The following is a 16063-nucleotide window of genomic DNA, read 5'->3' as shown; positions in this document are numbered from 1 at the left end:
ACACACTCACACCTGTGGACAATGTCACACACTCACCCAGTCACTCACACACTCACCCAGTCACTCACACACACTCACACCTGTGGACAGTTTCACACACTCACCCAGTCACTCACACACTCACCCAGTCACACACACACACTCACACCTGTGGACAGTTTCACACACTCACCCAGTCACTCACACACTCACCCAGTCACTCACACACACTCACACCTGTGGACAGTGTCACACACTCACCCAGTCACTCACACACTCACACCTTTGGACAGTTTCACACACTCACACAGTCAAACACACACTCACATCTGTGGACAGTTTCACACACTCACCCATTCACTCACACACTCACCCAGTCACACACACACTCACACCTGTGGACAGTTTCACACACTCACCCAGTCACACACACCTTTGGACAGTTTCACACACTCATTCCTCTTGACAGTTTCACACACTCACACAGTCACACACACACTCACCCAGTCACATTGCTAGATGTACTCTGATGACCTGTTGACATTTACATATCCATGTAAATATTAACGCCTCCTGAAATAAGGTGATGGTGTTGCTATAACTACAAAGATGGTGCTCCTAAGCCCCTCCTGTGAGGTAGATTCATCGCTGACTATAAAAGTGAAACTACAGTTCTCTCCATTCCTGTGTGTCCAGCAAAACTCCTTAATTACTTCTGATCGACAGCAAATAAATAAATAAATGGAGCAAATGATCTGCAATTCTTCGTTGGTGTCCATTTCTCCAAAAAGAAGAGAAGAAACCGCAGGGGAGCGTCCAAAGTCTTCACGCAATGGGTTCCCACTCCCCTCCTCACCCAAATCTGTTGTGACAGCAGCACGACAGCCTAGACTAGATCTGATCTTCCTCCATTGTGGTCAGGCTGATTAGATGGCATGGGAGCAACTAATGGAAGACACACTTTATTACATGCCTTTCTAATTACGGTCCGGGGCGGCACGCTAATCTGGGAGGTGGCGCTGTCCCGGGCCCATGAAGAAGAGGCGGGTAATGAGGTGAGCGGCGGCTACGGAAAGGTGAGAATCAATCAGGTGCAAATCAGGAGCCGCACTGTTCATTAACGGAGCCGAGGTGAGGAGAGACTGACTCGAATTAGGGCCACGGCGAGAGGCTTTTGGCGGAGCTGCCTCCGGAGCTGCTGTTTTTTGAGGGACGCCAAGATGAATAGATGTGTTTTGTTACCCATAACGGCGTTAGACCCTTGGGGAAAATTGCGTCTCCGCTGGAGCGATCATGTCTGAGGGATGGGCCACCACCCAAACAGATGAAATGGGCCGTGAATCATTACTTGTGGGATATTACAGATCGTCCCACAGCGCTGTGCTCCTCAAACCTGGTCCTGTGGTGCTTGCCTTGTTTATTTTTTTTCTACTTTCCTCTGGTGTGACACTCCGGATCTAATTAATCAGTTGATTAAAGTCATTTTGCACAGTTTCCCCAGATTTTCTGCTCTCCCTAAATGCAAATCAGGCAAGACATGCTTGGTGGGCACTCTGTTTCGGCCACACACGTTTGTAGATAATAGTAACCCACACGTTGCGTTCCAATACGTTCTGTAGTGTAGCATTTATCAGCCACAGATTCTGTGATTCTGTATCACATTATCACTTTTCAGTTATCGATACCATCGTCTCTACAATATTTTGCATGAAAGAAACCCACAAATATCAGTATTTTCACCTTTCAACCATTGGATCAACTTTTGCATTACGTATTATGACCCTTGAAGGACTGGCGCCCCCTTCAGGGTGTGTTCCTGCCTTGTGCCCAATGATTCCAGGTAGGCTCTGGACCCACCGCGACCCTGAACTGGATAAGGGTTACAGATAATTAATGAATTATGACCCTTTACTTCATAACAAGCAGAAAATAGTGTTAGTATTAGCTAGTAAATATTCAGTTCCACCTTAAATGGTCAACTAAATACATTCTGGTGCCTCATGCTACAGCAACATTTAAGATGGAACTGGAAGGTTCAAACAGAAAGATGGTGAATAAGAATCATATCCCAAAAGGCCCAAATGAGGCCCTAAATGTAACTTAAACCCAGCAGTTCCTCTGATATCACTGCAGACTGGCGCAGTGCTGCTATAAAGCACCGCTCTGTTCTTTTTTATTTGTGTTCTGATGATGTACCATGGTCTTGAAGCGTCATCCCTTGTCGGACGGGAAGTCTTTAAACATTACACATCGTAACTCAGATTCAAGGAGTAAGATGCCACTCGAATACAAGGGGTAGGGGAGCTGAAACATTGGTGGTGAAGAATTAGCATTTAAGAATTATTAGCTACTTTAGCCGGCTAGCTCCAATGCAAAACTACAGAAGCACATTTCCAAAGCTGAACATGTCTCAGCTGGTTGATTACTTTTAGGATGAGAAGAACATTGTGCTCAGTTTGGCCTAGAATTTCAAATGCGTGTGTTGGTGCAGGGAAGACGCTGAAATGTGCAGAGCATGTGTAGCTCAGGACAAGTCCTGGAAACCACTGCCTTGAACAATCAGAGAAACAGTTTTGTGCTGACTTCTAATTTTCCATTTTGGAACATTTCTCTTTCTGTTTGCTCTGTGACATCCCTCAGAGCCAAGAATCAAGAGGCGAGACGCTCGAGAGGGAAAGGAGAATGGGTGGGGGAGAGAGAGAGAGAGAGAGAGAGAACTAGGGAACATGAAGTTAAAAAAAAAAAAACATTGCGATTGCGCTCTGGCTTCTCCCTCAGCAGTAATCTCCGCTAAACTGCCACTGAGGACTTCTAGCACTCAGACATCCCCTGCCAATGAAAACATCAAAACTGTTCAGTCATCAAAGACAGAGGAAGAAAGAAGTGGGGGGTTTTGAAAATAAAAAGCCCCTAAAACACAAGTCTCAAATATGAGGAATAGCCCAGAGTGGCACTCTCTTCCAAATCTCTGCACGCTCAGAGCTTTAGAGGCTGGTCTCTGGAGGGCCAGAGGGTTGTTCGCCATGTAATCTGAAGGAGTGGGAGCAGCCTGAACAAAGCTGGAGAAAACGGAGAGAAAGAAAGAGAGAGAGGCTGGATGGAAGGGCTGATATTTGCATAGCCTTTAGAGACTGGAGGGAGGTGAAGACATAAGGAGGGGGTCGAGGTATTTTTAGAGAAAACGGAGGAAGTGGGAGATGTTTATGATATTTCAGAGCCACTGCCGGCTCCCTGAGGTGCGGCTGCCTGCTACCCGACGTTCTTGGCAGCTCTTGTCTTGACGCTCTCGGGCCGGCCTCTGTGCCTCTCCCCCTGGGACCAGTCGGGATTGACAGAAGACGAGTTGGCTGCTGGTAAACGGTCTGTGCCGTGGGTAGCTGAAAACAACAAAGAAAAACAGGAAGAAAGGTGCTCTTTGAACTCCTTGTTCAGGGACCTTGCAGCTCTGGTACATTCCGCCCAATTGCCTGTGTACGAGACAAGACGGCGAACTTGCCCTTGTGTTCCAAAGCAAAGCCTGAGAGATCTCGGGTTTAGTCATTTGTTCCACCGATGGTTCTTGCTTAGCTAGCAGCTTTTTCCAGCTTGCGTCGTGTTAAACCATGCTGCACCAAAGCGACCTCCTTCCCTTGCGAGCCTCAGCTGTGGAGAAGTGATTTGGGATATGCTAATATAGGTTCCCCCAGAAATTCATTACGGCTCATGGTGCCGTTTTCCCAAAAGTATTATGGTGTTAATCAAACCGTAACCGTTAGGGGGAGGGTTCAAAGTGAGGTTTGCATTCCCATCTTTTGATGATCTTTGGAGTGGCAGCGCATTCAGAAAAAAAAAATGGAGCCAGAAGAGCTAATTCAATAACAGGGTGCCTGGAAAGGACAGGGTTTCAATGTCAAGCTTTCGGCTTACCCAGCTCTCTGAGCCCTCTGTACTTGGTCCAGCAGGCAAGCCGGCATCTACGGATCAAGAGTCCTGACCAGAATCTTTACTCCTAGCTGTTGTTCACATCGAGGGCTCTAAAACAGTATCCATTTCCAATCCTGAAAGGCCTTATAGGCTAAGCTAAAGGTTGAGGTAATATCTCCTAAGGGAATACAGACAGTGGGAATTTTCCAGTGTAGATCAGGCTTCCGTCTGGCTTCGTCAGGGGTCCCGTCAAAATATTCAGACATCAAATACAGTAGTTTAAAAACATTATCATAAAAAGGCAGCTACGACGTCAGAACAGTCATGTGACCAGATATAAAACTGCAGCAGGGTCTGAATCATTTCAGCTCCACTGCATTTTCTACCAGTAGGGGGTGTCAAACCAGGTGTACAATTAAATTTGTCAACAGTGAGGGGATTTGTTGATTACATGCTTCACAGAAACAAAGCTGTGGCACCTTGCGGGGCAGCTCCAATCTGCGGAGAATTAACAGCATCTGACTGGATGGCCTCAGTCCTGTTTGGACCTACTGGACCAGTGGCTACACCTCTGAATCCGAAATTCCCAAGAACAAATTCAGATAACTAAGTAGATACAGACAAGTGAGCTCTTCTATAGGTTAGGACTTCAGGAGCTGGACTGAAGGCCTAGTAAATCCAAATTATGTTGTAGAATTATCCTTCTTCCTTGTGTTTCGGACCACGTTTTGAGACTCTCGACCCAGACTGAAGGCCTACCTCTAAAAGTGACATTTCACCAGGTCTGTAAGACTTGTCTGCTATTGACCCTTCCTCTTACTAAATGACAAACAAGGCCGGCGCTAACACTAGGCGTAGTTTCCTGCCTGATGTTTGTGTACAATCAGCAGGGAGGCCAGCAAGGAGGAGCAGCACCGTGTTTGGACTTCCTCCTTCCTTCCTGAGCTTCCTGGCTTCAGAAGACCCCTCACCTGGGCGGGAATGGGGAATGATCGGTGTAGTAAAGTCTGGGATTGACAGGAAAGACACCAAAGCTACTGGGGTTTTTTTGGAGGTAGTGAACAGAGGCATTTGATGGGAATTCACCAGAGTGATGATGCTTCATAGATACAGCCGAAGCAGCTGCACGAATCTGAAAGAAGCCAGAACACGAAAGAGGAAGCAAAGGAATGGGGAAGTGAGAACCTGCAGTATTTGGACACATTTGTGAAACATAAAAGCAACATTTGAGGTCATATCTGTGCTATGTGTTATTGCTGTTTGGGGTTTTGACGGATGACTGACAGATACAGCGAACTGGTTTATATTTTTTAATGCAATTTCTTTATATCTCAGCTGCTCAGAGACGTAAACAGTCATTCATTCAATCATTCAGTCAATCATTCATTATCTGTAACCTCTTATCCAGTTTAGGGTCACGGTGGGTCCAGAGCCTACCTGGAATCATTGGGCGCAAGGCAGGAATACACCCTGGAGGGGGCGCCAGTCCTTCACAGGGCAACAAAGACACACACACACACATTCACTCACACACTCATCTACGGACACTTTTGAGTCACCAATCTACCTACCAACGTGTGTTTTTGGACTGTGGACAGAGCACCCGGAGGAAACCCACGCGGACACAGGGAGAACACACCACACTCCTCACAGACAGTCACCCTTAGGAAACCCACGCGGACACAGGGACAACACACCACACCCCTCACAGACAGTCACCTGGAGCGGGAATCGAACCTACAACCTCCAGGCCCCTGGAGCTGTGTGACTGCGACACTACCTGCTGCGCCACCGTGCCGCCCTGTAAACAGTCAGTGTATTTAAAATGATGCAAACACAACAGCACCCCCTTGTGGAGCAGGCAGTAGATGTGAGTGAGTATGATAGGAAAGACTGACAGTCGCGCTGATTTTTGACATTTATAGCATACAAATAAAACTGAAATATCAGGGTCAAGGAACACACCCTGGTCATGACCCCAGTGCTGAATGGATTCAAGAAAATATTACAATTAATTATTTTTTATTAATTACATGTTCATAAACAAGCTATATTTACACTTGATTTGCATTCGGTATCAACAGGTTGGGCTTTGCATAATGCTGCATCTCTAAACACATTTTGATGAACAGTTTAGAATGTGTGCTTTCACCTGTTTTGCAAAGGTACGAGAGAGTAATTATAAAAAAAGAAACGCAAGAAAAGGCGTTCAAGGACTAGGACCTGGGGAAGGTTAAAAATCTCTCTCTCTCTCGCTCTCCCTCTCTCAGACGTGGCAGGAGGGGCGAGAGATACTTCGCCTTTTGTTTGGTGTGAACCCAGCACTCCCATCCTTTCAGCATCGCAAGACCTGGCCATGGCCGCGCTGCAAACCCAGACACGGCCGATGGGATTGCCATGGGAACCGGCCCCTTGACAACGATTTCATACACGGCAGAATAAAGGACAAGCAATATCTCTCCCTCTCTCTCTCAGCTCTCTGCCTTTATCCCTTTCTCTCCCTCTCTCTCCCTCTCCTTGGGTCTGCCTCTCCCTCCCGTCTCCAATTTAGATTTTCTCGTGCACCGCTCCCCAGGACAAATACATTTCCGCTCGGCAATTCCGCTCACACCTTTAACGGCCAGGCGTCCGACCGTGGGCAGAAAAGCAGGCCTCGGCGGTCCTTAACGGCCAGTAAATAACCCAATGAAGCTGATTAAAAAAGAAATAATGGAACTCTTTTTTCCCCCCCTCGCTTCTGTTCACAAACAGCATGTGCGCATTCCAGGGGAACGCACGTGGTATGATCTCAGTTCGCTGCCGGCCATTTCTTCATTACAGCGAAGTGGAGGCCAAGTTCTGTTCCTCCCAAATAGACTATTGACATGTCCTTCATGGACGCCGTCGGATCAATGGCGCCGCGATTTTTCCCGACCACCCATTACTAAACCAGTCGATTAGTCTTCGGGAAATATCAAAGGCCGCTTTCTCCCTGGGCCAATAAACTCGGCCGGTTTCCTCATACCACTGTGTGGACCTTATTTTAAAGCCATGGTTCAATTTCACACACACACTTCCCTCTACTTACCTAACAGCATTGAGCAACAAAGAGCCTTGCTTATGTGGTGTCAGACGTACTGGGCAAATATCGCCTGAAAATAGCTGCTGTTTGGGACATAGTCTGCATCTGGGGTCTTAACAAAATGTCTGTGACCTGCGTTGACACTACAGCTGGTCAGAATGACCAGTTTCGGCGCTTGTTGCTTTAAATGATAGCATGATAACGGGCCGCTCGCTGTTCACCCCGATCCCTGAGCGTGCAGCAGTGAGGAGCGAGAGTCTTTCTTCTACGTTCTTGTTTTCTCTTGTTGTTTTCTATATTACATTTCTACATCTTTGTGCTCTCACCTAAACACAGATACAGTCGTGATGTGATTGGAGAGACTCAGACGAGGGGGCGGGGCAATCCTATATTCTCTGTATGCTACATTAGAAGCAGCACAAAATCAGAATGATTCATTTCATCCTGTTTTCTGACTTGATCCGGCGGATCTTGGAATCTTGTTTCACAGTGTGAGAGTTGGTGGGCTTAAGGCCATCTTATGTCATGTATGTTATGACGTAAAACTCTTACTCATAAAACTCTTACTGATGTAGCATGGTGCGGCTGCCGGTGCGGGGCACTGAACCCTCGCCTGCTTCTTAATTGTGGCGCTGCACTAGCCTCAGAACTCCAACACAAATTTAAAGAGCCAAACTTGGCTCGTCTTATCGACCACTTTCAGTAGAAGGTCACGGTGTCGATTGAGATTTCTGCTGAACCCTCGCTTTAATGCGCTCGTTCTCATGACAAGTGTCGGGAAATGAAGGACCCAATCTTGGCGCGAATCACGAGAGCGTAATCCGTGGAAAGTGGCAGCGCGGAGGAGCAGAAATTACCATTCATCTTCCATCAAGATGCCGGGCTAAAGCCTCCACCACCGCTGCGTCCTCCTTCTCACTCCGCCCCCCCCACCTCTGCTTTCCCCTCCCTCTCCCCCTCCTGCTCCACCACCACCGCCAACAAGGAATGACATCTGATTTGTAGGCTGCCTTGTCAGGAGAGAGAGAGAGAGAGAGAGAGAGAGAGAGAGAGAGAGAGTCTACTTTATTTTCTCCTGGAGTGGGAGCGCTGTTCAAGGAACACTGCGGGAGAACCACTGCCCTAATTACATGTTGTGAGAGCTCTCTCTCTCTCTCTCTTTCTCTTTCTCCAAGAGACTGAGGACGAGGGGGAGGAAAAATATATACGAAGAAAGGGAAGAAAAAGAAGAAGAAAAAGGGGGGGAAGGTGTAAGATGTCAGTCATTTGGAAGTCATGTCTGCGAGGTACAGAGTAATTAAGTTTCCAATGCACCGAGGCCTTCCAATTAGCCAAATTAGCTTTAATTGGGCACAAGAGATGGATCCTCTGTCCTAATCAGGTTACCAAAATATTGGAGCTTTCGCTTCCATTCATCACACACACACACACACACACACAAACCAGCTGCTAGCTCCAACTCGCAGGTACCAACTACGGCATAAAAATTAGCAACACTTACAGATTTAGACACTTTACATCATGTGACGGAAGACACCCTGGGCTTCTAACTCATTAACACGAGTCCAACACATTGCCGTTAGTTACCAACACACAGATGGAAGAGACAAGCTAATTGGTTTTCAGTGCCTCGGGGAGTGTCGTTGTGTTCATATCACATTACCAAACCAGAGGAAATTCAGGCATGGCCTTTAGAACCGACAGCCGAACGTTTAAACACAATGTCATTCATCAAATCAGGGCTGGCCGCTCCCACCCGGCCCACAATGCCCTGCGCTCGCCCGTCCCCGGTCATTCATGTTCAAGTGCGAATGGAGTAGGGTGCACTCGGCCTCGGCTCTACCAGAGTTCAGCTCAAAGTCCAGGAGCCAATGAGAGATGAGCAAGTTTGGCAAGGTGAGCAGAGTTATTTAAACAAGAAATCTTTAATTACAAAGGAAGTGGGACTCCATGCAACAACCATAGAGTTACACAAACACCATCCCCTTTAAGTAAGCAACACTAAAAGCTTCTGTCTTTAAAGGGACACTAGGTAAGATTGGCTCCCCCTAGAGTTGCGGAATGTAAATCATTCTCACAGCCCAGTCCTGAAGTCATGGGACGTGGTTTCCTACCCTCCTCCAAAAGGTACATAGTGCAGTTTCCAAGTGCCGAGCGCAGAGTTAAAGTGACAGAGGCTGTGAAGCATCACAATGACTTTGAAGCTGTAATTTTAAGGTTAAAAAAGCCCTAGTGTTCTTTTAAGCGAGAGGGCAATATTAGTCCTAACATTTTAAGGCAACATAAGAGAGGTGTCAATTACGCCTCTGTAGAAGGTTGCTGGCATTTGTCCAGGTTTAAATACATGTGCCATAGTGTCAGAAACCACATGAGCGAGTTTATTTTCAGCGTCCTTAAAAAACTGACACAAGGCTACACACTGGCTAAAAAAGAACCTGGCTCCGGGGGGCGGAAAAAAAAGCGAGTAGAGCCGTGTCGAGTCAAGTCAAGTCGAGTAGAGGAGGTACCATGCAATGGAAAAGCGCCAATACTGGTCAAGCATGTGGTTCCTGCACAAACTGGCCCTGAACTGTAGTGTGTGTCGAGGGCAGCAGTGTGCTCCACTATCTCTAGAACTCACCGTGGTGTATTAAAGTGGACGTGAAGGAGCGACTGGAGCCCAGTAGGCTCTCGATGCTCCAGATTCCACAGCGACAACAGACCCTGTGTGATTCTCCCGAGGCACGTGGCCCAAACTCTGTCTGCCTCATAGACAGCGCTGGAACCGATTCATCACACTTCACCCCTCCTCCGAGTTCCCCCACTGCCCCACATTCCTCTGCTCTTCTTCTTCTCAAGTACAATCAAAATAAAAGGCACCAGACTGCGTTGTCTCAGTGCTTTTCCGACTTTGCAGTGCAAATCCAAGATTGTTTGTTGTCCCAAGGCTGTCCGACATACAATCTAAGGTTTTATTGCAACGTAGCACCTTCTCATTGCTGTATAGAACCTTTAACATGTTCTTTAAAGGAGCACTAGGTAAGATTTGGGGTTTGTTACTGGGGATACCCCTATTATAATCCATATTTACAGCACTGTACCGAAATCAATGGTGGAGCAGTGGTTTCCAACCTTCCTCCAAACGTTACATAGTGGAGTTTCTGCTGTGCTGAGCCCAGAGAAGCAATGCCAGGGGCTGTATTCTACTTATTAGAGCTTAGTGGAGCATCACAATCACATTGTAAGGAGCCTCTTAGCCATGTAGGGAAATACGACTGCAGGAGCAGAAGCACTGAAGACCCATTGTTTTTTAAAGTGAACTTTGTTTACATTGTTCTCTCTCTCTCTCTCTCTCTCTTTCTCTCTCTCTCTCTCTCTCTCTCTCTCTGTTTCACTGTAGACCCTGCAACTGTCTTCCTGTTGACAACTTTGTAAATGACGCTTCACAGAACCTTTAAATAGATGGTGCTACGTAGCAGACCCTTCTTTGGTGCTACATGAAACCATTTTAAAAAAAGGTACTACTCTTAATAGAACAATATGCAGCAGAGTCGCCATCCGTCTGAACTATTTGACCATGCAAATGGTTCCTTAAGAACCCATAGTTCTGAACAGAACCACTGTCTTTACTGGAGAATCCTTGAAGAACCGTTTTAAAGAGAGTATGAGTGGTAGCTAATCACTGCCCATTAAAGACCCATTAAAAAGAAGGGTTCTTTAGGAGTCCTTTAAAAGTAATTGTGGAGCCTTTGTTTCTACTCTCTCTCTTTCTCTCTCTCTCTCTCTCTCTCTCTCTTTCCTCCTCCCATTCTCTGTGTTGTCCTGCTATTGTCCTGGGCTCCCCCTACAGTTCCACAGTGTAATTCGCTGTTACAGAACTGACCTGAAATCAAAGTGGGAGGGAAGTGGGGTGGTGGGGGTGGGGGTGTTGTTTCCTACCCTCCTCCAAAAGTTACACAGTCCAGTTTCTGCAGTGCTGAGCTCAGAGTAGTAACTGCACAGACCCCATTCTCCGTATTACAGCTCAGTGGAGCGTCTCAGTGATTTTTAAAGCTGTCATTTTAAAGTAAAAACACCACCTAGCGTTGCTTTAAAAGAGAAGATGAAACAAACGAAGAGCAGTGGAGTCAGGTAAAGGATCGAGCATTTCTCCAGATCTCTTTCAGATCACACTTCACTCATGTGACTCACAGTAGAACTGTTCATCTGTGTGATTAGAGCTGTCTGTGTGTGTGTGTGTGTGTGTGTGTGTGTGTGTCTAAGTCTGTCAGGGTTCTCATGGGCTCTCCCTGTAACTTTGACTGACCTAATCCTACCTTTTGGTTTAACACCTTACAGAAGCCGCTGGAGTTCCTCCGACATTTCCCCTGTAATGAAGGGCATTAATAGTGGGGGAGATCCCTCTTCGCTGCACTAACATCTTCATCTCGTCTGTGAAGGCCTTACAATTAATGCTAAAAACTTTGCTGTGGGAATCTGGTGGCATTGGGCCATTTACTGCGGTCAGGTGTTTACGCTGAAAGGTTGGTTTTGATTCACTCCGACTAATCTCCATGTCCAGAATCCAATGCTGGGGGTGGCCCAAGGTCTCCATGCCCTGTGCCAAGCACCCGCTGGAAGGGGCTGTGGGATAAGGCTCCATCCATTACCATCTGAGAAGATTTGGAGAGCCACATCTCACCGCCCAGCAACAGCACTTGACCTCACTAAACCTTGATCACCAAAAATGTTCCAGTCGAAAAGGAGCTGTGGCTACGGGACAGAGGACAGATACCCTGGACGAGATCGTGGCCACGCAGTGCAGTACGGAGGACATTCCTAGGACCAGGATGAAGTTATGTGGCTAACTGAGAGAAACCTGTGATCTGATCTAACAGGCAGCAGCGGCGCTGCACACCCTGCACACAGTGGAAGGCTTGTGGCTTGTGGCTGCCCATGAAATGATATCACTGACACGAGCAAGAGGGCAGCGGGCAACACAGCCATCAGCACCAGTGTGATTATTAATATGACTAATATTTATTATTGTTATAGAAACAATAACAGCAAACGCCAACAACCGAACAACCACAACAACAATAATAACACATTCACTGCCTCATAAACTACAGCTTAGGCCCAAAAGGAGTTATAGTGATAGTTAGTTTAGAGTGAGAGCTGTGTTTAGGTGTAAGGTTGAGGTTTAAGATCAGGTTTAGGGTTAAGCTTGGGTTGATTATAAGTGTAAGTTAGGTTTAGGTGTAAGACTTAGATTTAAGATTAGGGTTAGAGTTAGGGCTGAATGTTAAGCTTAGGTTCAGAATGTGACTTGTGTTTAGGTGTAAGGCTGAGGTTAAAGATCAGGTTTAAGGTTAAGACTGAGCTTTAAGGTTAGGCTCAGAGTGAGGTTTAGGTGTCTGTTTGAGGGTTAAGGTTAGGATTAGAGCGAGGGAGGGAGAGAGAGAGAGAGAGAGAGAGAGAGAGAGAGAGAGAGAGAGAGAGAGAGAGAGAGAGAGTTAGGTTTAGAGGTTTATGTTCGGGTTCGGGTTCAGAGCGTGAGTTAGGTTTAGGCTTAAAGTTGAGGTTTAAGATTAGGTTTAGGTATCTGTTTGAGGGTTAAGGTTAGGATTAGAGCGAGAGAGAGAGAGAGAGAGAGATAGGTTTAGAGGTTTATGTTCGGGTTCGGGTTCAGAGCATGAGTTAGGTTTAGGCTTAAAGCTGAGGTTTAAGATTAGGTTTAGGTGTCTGTTTGAGGGTTAAGGTTAGGATTAGAGCGAGAGAGAGAGGGAGAGAGAGAGAGAGAGAGAGAGAGAGAGAGAGAGAGTTAGGTTTAGAGGTTTATGTTCAGGTTCAGAGCGTGAGTTAGGTTTAGGCTTAAAGTTGAGGTTTAAGATTAGGTTTAGGTATCTGTTTGAGGGTTAAGGTTAGGATTAGAGCGAGAGAGAGAGAGAGAGAGAGATAGGTTTAGAGGTTTATGTTCGGGTTCGGGTTCAGAGCATGAGTTAGGTTTAGGCTTAAAGCTGAGGTTTAAGATTAGGTTTAGGTGTCTGTTTGAGGGTTAAGGTTAGGATTAGAGCGAGAGAGAGAGGGAGAGAGAGAGAGAGAGAGAGAGAGAGAGAGAGAGAGAGAGAGAGAGAGAGAGTTAGGTTTAGAGGTTTATGTTCAGGTTCAGAGTGTGAGTTAGGTTTAGGCTTAAAGTTGAGGTTTAAGATTAGGTTTAGGTGTCTGTTTGAGGGTTAAGGTTAGGATTAGAGAGAGAGAGAGAAAGAGAGAGAGTTAGGTTTAGAGGTTTATGTTCGGGTTCGGGTTCAGAGCGTGACTTAGGTTTAGGCTTAAAGCTGAGGTTTAAGATTAGGTTTATGTGTCTGTTTGAGGGTTAAGGTTAGGATTAGAGCGAGAGAGAGAGGGAGAGAGAGAGAGAGAGAGAGAGAGAGAGTTAGGTTTAGAGGTTTATGTTCAGGTTCAGAGTGTGAGTTAGGTTTAGGCTTAAAGTTGAGGTTTAAGATTAGGTTTAGGTGTCTGTTTGAGGGTTAAGGTTAGGATTAGAGAGAGAGAGAGAAAGAGAGAGAGTTAGGTTTAGAGGTTTATGTTCGGGTTCAGGTTCAGAGCGTGACTTAGGTTTAGGCTTAAAGCTGAGGTTTAAGGTGTAGCCTAAGTTTAGATGTGAAATTAGTTTTGCGTTTTTAGGTTCGAGTTTGGGTTTAGGATTAAGGCCGAGCTTTAGGCTCAGAGTGTGAGTTAGGCCTACGAATTAGACTGAGGTTTAAGGATAGACTTAGGTTTAGGATCAAGACTACAGCTTTGGAGCTGAAGTTTAGGGTTAAGGCTGAAGATCAGGATTAGGAACTAACAGTTAGAGCTCTGGTTTAAGGTTACGTTATGTAAGCGAATGATCAGATTTAGATTGAAGTTTAGGGCTGAGGTTTAAGGTTAGAATGAAGGTTAAATTTGGGTTTCATTTTAGGTTTAAGGTTCGGTCGAGGTGAGTTCAAAGAAACGTTTAACACCAATCACGGACCACCGCATTGTTACCAGTAGCAACAACAACAACAACAACAACAGCAACAAAAACAGCATTATTATTGAATAATCACCATCATTTACATCCTAATTATTATTGTTCTTTGTTATTGTATTGTTATTATTATTATTAGTAATAGCTGTAGTGTTAATAATGTTGTTAGTAATCAGTTATGGTGCCAGTTTATAATTAAAAGTAAAGCATTATTTGTTACTATACGTTAGACAGGGACAGGAAGAGGTACACAAAGAGGGACAGACAGACAGGCAGGGGGACAGACAGGAGGACAGACACACACAGGCAGGGGGACACTCAAAATGACGGACACAGAGGGACACACAGGGGGACCGAGAGACAGAGGGACAGGTAGACAGCGGGAGCGCGCGGCGGAGCGGTTGTTACCTGTTGGTGCTGAAGTTGAGCTCGCGGATCAGCCGAGCGTCGCTGCTGTCAAACGCATGAACGCATGAATTGAGAGCGCGCGGAGTCTCGAGCTGCCGCCGTGCAGCACGCGGAGCAGAGGCGGGAGACCGCGCGAGCGCAGGGAGCCGGGCTCGTGCTCGTCTTCTCCTTCTGTTTCTTAGTCTTCAAAATCTCTTAAAATCCCGTTCGCGTGAAGCGCGTGCTCTTCCCCGGAGGACGAGTCTCAACGTCGCGAGAACGCACTTTTTCTTCGCGCGCGCGCTCGTGTTTAGGTCATGCTCAAACTATGCCTGCGCGCGCTGTGTTCTGCAAGCTCAGGGAAACCACATCCTCCAATGTCTCTCTCTCTCTCTCTCTCTCTATCCTTTACCTTTATGACTCTCTCTCTTTCCTCTCTCCTTTCTCTCTCTCTCTCTCTCTCTCTCTCTCTCTCTCTCTCTCTCTCTCCTTTACCTTTATGACTCTCTCTCTCTTTCCTCTCTCTCCTTTCTCTCTCTCTCTTATATTTTGCTGTCTCTCACCTCTTCTCTCTCTCGCTTCTGAATGTCTGAGATGACAGACCACGCTGACCCAGACTCAACCCGAGACCCCCACCCTCTCTCTCTCTCTCTCTCTCTCTCTCTTTCTCTCTCTCTCTCTCTCTCTCAGCAGAGGCTCCTTTCTGCAGTTCCAGCCCACTGACTGAAGACTGAGGAATCCATGTGAAGAGAAGAGGATGCATGAGAGAGAGAGAGAGAGACGGGGGAAGTGGGGGACAGGAGGGAAATGCCTGAGAAAGGAGGGGAGACAGAGAGGGAGAGAGAGGGGGTGGGGAGGGGGGTAATGAGGAATTTTGGGAGACGAGAGTGTTTTAAAGCAGCCCAATGGAGAGCGAGCAAGAAGAAAGGAAAGGATAAAAGGGAGCGGCTGAAAAAATAAGAGCACAAACAGAAAAGGCAGGGGAGAGATGTTGGGAACAGTAGGCATGGTCTCAATCACACACACACACACACACACAGTGACCAGGTCACTCAAACCTGGTGGCGTCTGCTCTGTCCTGCAGCTAGATGTATTTTTTATAAGCCCCAGACGAGCCCCCCTTTAGCTGCAGATTCATTATTCAGACCATTCAGAGAGTTAGAGTGGTGGTCAGTGGTGGGACGGGTCTGTGGTATTGGGCCAAATGTCCATCCCAAAAAGGCCTAGTGGGGTCAGGGGTCTTGGCCACACTTAGGATGGCAGTATATTGTACGTCATACAAAGACGAGTTGTTGACAATAGTTAAAATACATTACAATACAGGAAGTGTTCTGCAGTAAGAGGGTGGTGGGGAGGGGGAGGAGTCTCAGGATGAAGGACACAATGTTAACGGCCAATCACAGTCAAGGCCCTTTTGTTTGGACTGTTCATGTACCATGACCTTGGGCCATTGAACTTGCAGAACCTACACTACGTGAGTGATCTGGGTCCCTCAGTTCTTCTGAAATGCAGGGAAATTGTACACAGCATTAAAGCAACAATATGTAGTAATTTTAACGGAAAATCACAGCTTAAAAATCATTGTGTTGCTCCACTGAGCTGTAATATGGAAAATAGAGCCTCTATCATTACTACACTTATCTCGGCACTGCAGAAATGGTACTGTGTAACTTCTGGATGAGGGTAGGAGCCACACCCTCCCTCCTTCCACCTGTAATTTCAAAATTTCACTCTGAAAATGTAAGGGGAGGCCAGGAGCT

At 46.6% G+C, this 16063-nt stretch overlaps 1 protein-coding gene across 2 annotated transcripts in view; it reads right to left on the bottom strand.

Moving 5' to 3' along the window:
- The window catches only part of LOC136666474 (raftlin-like), a 100706-nt gene extending 86057 nt beyond the window's left edge, over positions 1 to 14649 (bottom strand). For both annotated transcript variants that reach the window (XM_066644663.1, XM_066644672.1), the window contains exon 1: positions 14325 to 14649. The gene's annotated coding sequence lies outside the window, so the exon portion shown is untranslated. The remainder of the gene's footprint in view (positions 1 to 14324) is intronic.
- Positions 14650 to 16063: the final 1414 nt, after the last annotated feature.

Source organism: Hoplias malabaricus, chromosome 1, assembly GCF_029633855.1.
Source record: "Hoplias malabaricus isolate fHopMal1 chromosome 1, fHopMal1.hap1, whole genome shotgun sequence".
NCBI classification, from domain to species: domain Eukaryota; kingdom Metazoa; phylum Chordata; class Actinopteri; order Characiformes; family Erythrinidae; genus Hoplias; species Hoplias malabaricus.
Note: the sequence above shows the minus strand (reverse complement) of the source record. Positions and strands in the feature narration are given on the sequence as shown.